This window comes from Natrix helvetica (genome assembly GCF_964273705.1).
Source record: "Natrix helvetica genome assembly, chromosome: 13".
Taxonomy (NCBI): Eukaryota; Metazoa; Chordata; class Lepidosauria; order Squamata; family Natricidae; genus Natrix; species Natrix helvetica.
In genome coordinates this window covers 3,613,890-3,623,228 of record NC_138557.1, presented here as the reverse complement: position 1 = coordinate 3,623,228, position 9,339 = coordinate 3,613,890, and positions in this window count along the sequence as shown.

Genomic DNA, 9,339 nt, shown 5'->3' with positions numbered 1-9,339 from the left:
TAGAAAATACAACTGTGAATGAAGATGGGGGGGGGAAGGGAAAAGTAGAGAGAAGAGTAGGGGGAAAGAGGGGGGGGGGAAGAAAGAAAACTTTTGACTTCCGACTCTTTTAAGTGCAGTAGAATAAATAACATGACAACTTTATTTTTTACTTGTATGTACTTAATATGTAGTAGCCATTTCTATAACAACAGTGTTTATCCTTTTGGGGGGTGGGAGAAGTCTTTAACAAAATTATATATCTATATCTATATCTATCTATCTATCTATCTATCTATCTATCTATCTATCTATCTATCTATCTATCTATCATCTATCTATCATCTATCTATCATCTATTTTTTAAAAAAAAGGATGAAAAAGAAGAAATTTACCAGCCCCAGAGACTTCCTGTATTACAGAAGAGAAATCCTCAGAGACACTTGGAGAGGGAAAACAGATTCTCCATGCCTTTATTCATGCCCAGGAACTGGTCCTTCCACTTTGGAAAGAGAGATTTATGTCCCCAATTACCCAGTGGATTGAAGGCCTGCTGTGGCTTGTGACTTCTAAATGAGTTGCTTACAGATGCAGAATACTTGTGGAGGAGTGAATGAAATATGGGTAACTTTTACTACTATTGTTATGTAAAACAACCCATTCATTCATTCATTCATTCATTCATTCATTCATTCATTCATTCATTCCTCTGCATGCACAGGCAAGAACTAGCAAGGAGAAAACCCAAACCCAAACCCACACTGGCTGGGCAAGCTACTATATATAGACAGGGAACACATGCCCTGCCCAGTCACTAGCCCTGATGTTGTCAGCTAGCCAGGTATTGAAATGTCTGCAAGCAAACAACAAAGCTCAGAGAGCATCAAACTCTCCATTATCTCTCTGTCTGTCTCTCTCTCTGTCTGTCATCTCTCTCTCTCACACCATCTATATCTATCTATCTATCTATCTATCTATCTATCTATCTATCTATCTATCTATCTATCTAACATCTATTATCTATCTATCTATCTATCTATCTATCTATCTATCTATCTATCATCTATCTATCTATCTATCTATCTATCTATCATCTATCTATCTATCTATCTATCTATCTATCTATCTATCTATCTATCTTTCATCTATCCATCCATCCATCCATTTCTTTAATTTCCTTGCTTGCTTTTCCACCCCCTTTCTCCTTCTTCTCCCTTTCCATTCTTTTTCTCCATCCGTTTTGTCTCTTTTTCCTCTCATTTTCTACCACTCTTTCTCTTCATCCTTTCCCTCTACCACTCATTTTTCTCACCTTTTCTATCTCTCACTCCCCCCACCCCCCCTTCTTCCTTTCTCTAGAAAGGGAACATCATTTCAGCAGGATCTGCTCCCAGGGAAGTAAGCGGGAGTGATCCATCAGAGAGCTAAATTAATTCTCTCAGATAATAAGACCACCCACCTCTGGGGCAGCCGAAGAAGAATAAAAGAAATGATAGAGGCATTGGGGAGCTGTGTGTGTGTGTGTGTCTGTCTGTCTGTCTGTCTGTCTGTCTGTCTATCTGTCTGTCTCTCTGCCTGCCTGCATGCCTGTATCTATCTATCTATCTATCAATCTATCAATCTATCAATCTATCTATCTATCTATCTATCTATCTATCATCTATCTATCTATCTATCTATCTATCATCTATCTATCATCTCTCTCTCTCTCTCTCTCTATCTATCTATCTATCTATCTATCTATCTATCTATCTATCTATCTATCTATCTATCTATCATCTATCTGTCTCTATCCTATGTTGCTGTTGGGCTCCGTAATACAGTTTTAAACACATGCAATAGAGGGGTGGTGGTGGAAGGGAATATTAAGAGTGTAGATTCTTTCCTTTAAAATACGCAGTGACTTTTCCTAACCAGTGCTATTTTTGGCTCTTTCCCCTTACACGGAAATTAAAACCCTTGCATACCTTTGCATTATTAATTTCGTAACGGGCACTGACTCTTTTTTTCTCTCCTCTTGTAATTTCTTTTTTTTAAAAAAAATTAAGATTCTCTTTCCTCGTTCCCATTACTTTCCTCCACCATACCCCAAATACGAGGCTTCCTTCCCCTCCACTCTCTCTCTCTTTCTCTCGCTCTCTCTGTTCTGCCTCCCACCGTTTTGCAGTTGGCTTATAAAATATTACAAGCCCTTTAATTGAAATGCTCAGCACGCGACCAGCGGACTCCATTAGTGGGATTAATTTGAATAGACGGCATTAAACACACACACACACACACACAAACACACACGCACACACAAACAATGTTGAAAGGAAGAGAGAAAGCAGGAGCTGGGATGGGGGCATTGTTTTCACCGCTGTCTCTGCCTGCAAAGTGTTCTGACCCCTTGAACGGGAGAGCTCGATCCAAAGAAAACTTTTATTGAAGGACCGAAAATAGGCACCTGCAATTTTACACCTGTAAAAAAAATGCACACATACACACAACTTATGAACTGGCATTAGGGCAGCGGTCACTAACTGGTGGTCCGCGAGAAACCTTTGGTTGTCCGCAGAAAAATTATTTGCATTTTCTATATTGCACGAAATCCGGGGTCCTCAAATTACGGCCCCTGGGATGGATACGTGCATTGAATGCTTGTGTTGCTGCAGAGAGTCTCCCCCTTCGGGGTCTTTGTGTGTGGGTCGGAGGGGGGGGCAGAAATTCCAACTTGGGGTCTGCTTTAGCCTCCTGGTGGGGGGCTTTGGGTGAAGGCTGGAGGGAAGAGCCGCTGGTGGCGAAGAGCCGGAGGGCCTCGTTCCAGTGGGACTGCATCATGGCCTGGAACTGGCTGACCATCTCAGCCCTCTGAGCCTCCAGGCGCTTGTAACCGTGTTACTAACTTATCCACTGCAACAATTCACTTAACAACGGTGGATTTTTGAAAGGATAATTTCTGGCCATATGGTGAGCGTTGCATCCTCCCCCCCCCCCCGGATTAGTGTGGCTCTCTAACCTCCTTCTATTTCAGTAGTAAATTAGCACCCCGAAACCTACAAGGAACATCCATCTGCTCCCTGGAACTCAGGCACAAGCCCACCCAAACCTTACTTGGGTGCAATTGAACGAAGTAACTTTCCTGTTTTGTTTTTAATCTTTATGCTTTGATGGTGCCTTGTAGGTTTTTTTTTTAAGTGCTTCCTTTCAGGAAGGTAGGTAGGGGAGTGTGTGTGTGTGTGTGTGTGTGTGTGTGTGTGTGTGTGTGTGGTTTCCAATACAACTGCATCTGGGGAAGCCAAGCTTCAAAGAAAGAAAGGAGAGAGAAAGGAAAGAAAGAAAGGGAGGGAGAGAAAGAGAAAGAGAGAGAGAAAGGAAAGAAAGAAAAAGAGGAGGAAAGAAAGAAAGAAAGAGAAGGGGAAAGGCAAGAAAGAAAGAGAAAGAAAGAAAAGAAAGAAAGAAAGAAAGAAAGAAAGAGGGTGAAAGGGAAGAAAGAAAAAGAACAAAAAGAAAGAGGGAAAGGAAAGAAAAAAGAAAGGGAAGAGAGAAAGAGAGAAAAGAAAGGAGAGAGAAAGGAAAGAAAGAGGAGGAAAGAAAGAAAGGGGGAGAGAAAAGAAAGAAAAAAGAAAGGGAAGAGAGAAAGAGAGAAAAGAAAGGAGAGAGAAAGGAAAGAAAGAGGAGGAAAGAAAGAAAGGGGGAGAGAAAAAAAGAGAAAAGAAAGAGAGAGAGATAGGGAGAAAGAAGGAGAGAGAAAGGAAAGAGAGAGAGAGGAGGAGGAAAGAAAGAGAGAGATAGGGAAGAAAGAAAGAGAGAGATAGGGAAGAAACAAAGAGAGACAGAAAGGAAAGAGAGAGAGAGAGAGATAGGAATGAAATAAAGAGAGAAAGGAAGGAAGGATGGAAGGAAATCCATCAAACAATGGCAGACTGAGGGTCATTTTGTGTTTTGCCTTGAGTCCCATTCCTGGTCCTAGAGTCCATTTGCAACAGGTTCGGTTTCTGTAATGGAATGGCCCTGGGGGAGGGCTGGTCACTCAAGGAGGTGGTGACACCAGAGGGACCAATGGGTTGGGTCTCACTAGATTGTCCCAAGGGTGCTTCTCACCTGCAACCTGCGGCTCCAGAGCCACATGCGGCTCTTTGGGCCCTCTGCTGCGGCTCCCTGTCGGGTGATCCCGCCACTGGCTGGCCCCGCCCCTTGCCCTCCCCTCCCAGTCACTCCTTGCGAGGGGCCTGAGAAGGTAAGGGCAATGGCAAAGCTGATCCTCACTCCACATTCCCTTTGTAGTCACCAAGCTATGGAAAAATAAGTTAAAAATAGAAGGAAGAGCACCTACATTTCTCTCTGTGTGTGTGTCTGTGTGTGTGTTTTTTTTTTTCCTCCCCTCTCACTGTCTTTTTGGCATAAATTGAAAGCTGCTTTATTTACCCCTCCAGATATATTAATTAAAGCGAGGGATTCTTGGGTCCTATCAGAAGATACTGCAAGGGGAAATCCAAAGTCAGCCTCTTGCTCTTTGCAAGCTTAATTTTTCTTTTTTTTAAAAAAAAAGAAGGCGAGATTGCCATCCTTTCAAAGCCCCTTCCTCTCTCTTTTTTTTCCATCCCCCCTCCCCCCTCCCCACCCACCCGCTTGATGCTTGAAGTCAAAGAGAGTCCTTCTCTTTCTTGGTGTTTTGGGACCAGCCCTTCATCTGAGCCTGGCTAAGAGCTCGTCAAGAAAACACGCGTCTTGTTCGGAGGAGGGTGGCTGGCGTTGCCACCAGGCTTCTTATGGGGTGTGGGATTCGTGGGATGAACTGGGAGGGGACCACGTTCCTTGCAAGATGAGCTGGTTGCAGGAAGCCAGGGAGGGTTTAAAAAAAAGGGGGGAAGCAAGAAGATTCTTCTGAATCCAGAACAGGAATAACCCCCCAAAAGCCAAGGTGAAGATGGATGCAAAGATGCTAGCAAGAAGATGCAGAACTGAAGGATGATCCCCCAAGATGTTGTTAAAAGGTTCTCAGTCCCAAGCAGGGGTCCCCAACTTTTCGGACCTCAGGGACCACTCAATTCATCATTTTAAATCCCGCGGAACACTAATTGGATCTGCCTAATGACCGGCTGGGTGGGCGTGGCGAGGTGGTCATGTGTGTGGACATGGGCAACTCAATGTCACTCATGTCGAGGGGCGCCTTGCCAGCCTCTACTTGCCCCTCCCCTCCCAGCCGCTCCTCGCCTGCCCGCTCGGGCTCCTTAGGGCCCCAATAAGAAGCAGTTGTTGGAGTTAAGCAGTCACCAGGAGAAAGAGTTGGCAAAACAGTTCAGTTCAAATTGGATCGGATCAAGAAGGAGGCTCAGCATAAGGACCTCACTGAGGACTAGGAGCATAGGCTTTCCAAGCAGAGGGAAGACTTGCAGGAGTGCAAGGCCAGGGACCGGCACCTGGAGGCTCACTGGGCTGAAATGGTCAGCCAGTTCCAGGCCATGATGCAGTCCCACTGGAATGAGGCCCTCCGTCTCTTCGCCACCAGTGGTGCTTCCCTCCAGCCTTCGCCCAAAGCCCCCCACCAGGAGGCTCAAGCAGACCCCAAGTCAGAATTTCTGCCCCCTTCTGACCCACATAAAAAGACCCCAAAGGGAGAGATTCTCTGCAGCAACACAAGCATTCATTGCACGTATCCATCCCAGGGGACCTTAGTTTGAGGACCCCTGATTTAGTGCAATGTAAAAAAAGCAAATAATTTTTCTGCGGGCCACCAAAAACATTTTTTACGGACCACCAGTTGGTGAGCGCTGGTCCAGAGGACTAGCTGTTGATGTTCTCCTATAGGAAGAAAAGTTTGACTTAAGAATATTTTTCGACAATAATCCTTTTCTTGCTGTGTTTAACTTGCTCTGAGTGGAGTTGCACAGTGTTAGATCCGTTGCTAACCTTCCTTAGTAACGGATACGAGGCAGAGTGGCACGTACCACTGCAGAGTGGAGTGGCTGCAGGAGAGCTAGCTGAGGAAGACTTCAGTGGTCCAGGAGCCGCGGATGAAGTGTTTTCTTTTCACTTCTTCTGCCTGTTTTTTTTTCTTCTGTGGTGCGGGGGACACAAAAGAGCCAGTCAATCATGGCCATCCCCTACTTGTGGGTTGATATTTCTCCCCCCACCCACCCAACCAACTCAGTGCCAACTCAGGAAGCTCAAACTGCCCGAGGAGCTGCTGATTCTGTTCTACAGAGGAATGATTGAGTCTGTCCTCTGCACCTCCATAACTGTCTGATTTGGCTCTGCAACCCAACAAGGCAGACAGAGACTTCAGAGGAGAATCAGAACCGCAGAAAAAACAATGGCTGCCAGCCTGCCTTCCATTAAGGATCTGGACACTCTACGAGTCAAAAAGAGGGCTGGGAAAATATCTACAGACCCCTTGCAGCCTGGACATAAATTGTTTCAACTCCTACCCTCAAAACGATGCCATAGTAGGGCATTGCACACCAAGACAACTAGACACAAGAACATTTTTTCCCCGAATGCCATCCCTCTGCTAAACGAATAATTCCCTCAACACTGCCAAACCATTCCCTAAGGCTGCATTACTATTACTATTAGTCTTCTCATCGTTTCTATCACCCACCTCCTCCCACTTAGGACTGCAGGACTGTAACTTTGCTGCTTGTATCCTTACAATTTATATTGATATTGTTTCCTGATTGCTTCTTTGTACCCCATGGCTATCATTAATAGTATTAATGGCATTACCTAGTTGGATAATGAAGCGTCTGCAAGAAAACCACCAAGCTCCAAGAGTGCCAAAGACCCCAAGGCCGCCCTCCTCCTCCTCCTCCTCCTCCTCCTCCTCCTCCTCCTCCTCCTCCTCCTCCTCCTCCTCCTCTCCCTTCTACCAATGATGATATCACCTAGTTGGCTAATGGTACGTCTGCAAGAAAGCCACCAAGCTCCGGGAGCGCCAAAGACCCCAAGGCCCTCCTCCTCCTCCTCCTCCTCCTCCTCCTCCTCCTCCTCCTCCTCCGCCTCCGCCTCCTCCTCCTCCTCCTCCTCCTCCTCCTCCTCCTCCTCCGCCTCCTCCTCCTCCTCCTCCTCCTCCTCCTCCTCCTCCTCCTCCTCCTCCTCCTCCTCTCCCTTCTACCAATGATGATATCACCTAGTTGGCTAATGGTACGTCTGCAAGAAAGCCACCAAGCTCCGGGAGCACCAAAGACCCCAAGGCCCTCCTCCTCCTCCTCCTCCTCCTCCTCCTCCTCCTCCTCCGCCTCCGCCGCCTCCTCCTCCTCCTCCTCCTCCTCCTCCTCCTCCTCCTCCTCCTCCTCTCCCTTCTACCAATGATGATATCACCTAGTTGGCTAATGGTACGTCTGCAAGAAAGCCACCAAGCTCCGGGAGCGCCAAAGACCCCCACGCAATTCTATCAGGTCTTGTTGAGAAGGATGGGAACCGCAATCTGATCTGAGCCACCCAGGGAGAAAGGCTGCAGGAAAGGACCACAAATATGGAAGCGAAATCACTGCTCCTTTTCCTGGACTTCGACCAAGGTCCCTTGATTGCAACTGCCAAATAAGGCCATCTCTCGGAGAGGCAACTTGGAAACCACCTCTGGCTCGAGCATCCGTCTCCCCAGAGCTCCATCGCTTCCCCTCTTTCTCCGTTGCTTTGGCCCCAAATTCTACTGCAGTGCCTGCTGACCTGACTATCAATTTTTACTCCCTTGCAGATGTCAATAACAGGGCCTGTTATGACAGGAAGATCAGCTGCTGTGGCTGAGAAGGTGAAGGTTTCTGCTACGGGGAAAGGAGCTGTTGAGAGCAGCTTTCGTTTCCAGAGTCCTTGTCAAAAGCAACGGGCCCAGAGCTTCTCTTTGGAGAAAGCGCTGGCTACGATTTCAAGGAATTTCATCTTTCCTTGCTTTAATAAAACAGACTTTTCCTCCCTCTCTCTTTCGCTCTTTCTCTCTCTCTCTCTTTCCCTCCCTCCTCCCCCAATTTAGCACCTTTGACTTGCTGGGGAAAATTCAGTTTAAAATCATTAAAGAGGGAGGAGAAGATCGCTTTGTTAAGTAGTAGTAGTAGTAGTAGTAGTAGTAGTAGTAGTAGTAGTAGTTCTTCTTCTTCTTCTTCTTCTTCTTCTTCTTCTTCTTCTTCTTCTTCTTCTTCTTCTTCTTCTTCTTCTTCTTCCTTCTTCTTCTTCTTCTTCTTCTTCTTCTTCTTCTCCTCCTCCTCCTCCTCCTCCTCCTCCTCCTCCTCCTCCTCCTCCTCCTCCTCCTCCTCCTCCTCCTCCTCCTCCTCCTCCTTTCTCCTTTTTCTGTGTTTTTCTGTGATCACTGAACTTCAAATCCTGGAGAAAAGGGCTCAATAACTTTACTCATTTGGTTCAATAAAATAATCGCCTGGAAATGTCCTTTTTAAAGGGCCTTGAAACCCAGAGGAAGCAGCCCAACAAACAAAATCGTTCATTTTCCAGAATTTGCTTCTCCTGGGGGAGACCCACCTGCTCCATGGGGCCGACATGAGCACAGTAACAAATCCATTCTTTTTCTTTCAATTTTTTTTTAAAATTTCCCCAATAAAACACGCATGTCTACCCTACAGGGGTGTTGCAGAATGTTTGGTTTTCCTTTCCTACGGGGAATCAGCAAAGGGGCTGCCTGCACCCTCGCTCGTAACCTCTTCAGACAAGGCAACAGCCTTGACCTGACCTGCCTTTTCTTTGCATCCTGTTTGTGCCCTTTGCTTTGAAGGCGCCGCAGACAGTTTGCCTGGGGGGCAAATTCTGTGCCAGGAGTTATCTGAGGTTTGAACCACTTTAAAGAGTTGGCAATCGCACCCGGAAGGTAAATCACAAATGTCTGCCAAAGAGGCCCCGGGCTCTGCAAATACCAGGCCTGCAAGCCCCCCCCCCCCACTTCTCATTCTGGCTGGAACCATCTCCCCATGAGCTGTTGAGCTGCCTTTGAACAAATACAATTCTTTTCTTCCTTCCTTTTATAAATCAACAACAACAACAACAACAACAACTACTACTACTACTACTACTACTTCTCCTCCTCCTCCTCCTCCTCCTCCTCTCTTCTTTCTTTCTTTCTTCTTCTTCTCCTCTTCTTCATCCTCTTCTCCCTCCTCTCCTCCTCCTCCCCTTCTCCTCCTCCTCTCCTCCTCCTCTCCTCCTCCTTCTTCTTATCCTCCTCCTCCTCTCCCCCTCTTCCTCCTCCTCCTTCTCTCCTCCCCCTCTCCTTCTCCTCCTGTCTTCTTCTTCTCCTTCTTCTTTCCCCTCCTCCTGCTTCCTGCTTCCTTCTTCCTTCCTTCTCCCCACTTCGCTACACTCTCCCTCTCTTCTCTTTCTCTTTCCTACCATCCCATCCTCCTCTTCCACCCCCTCCACTTCCCCTCATCCTCTTCC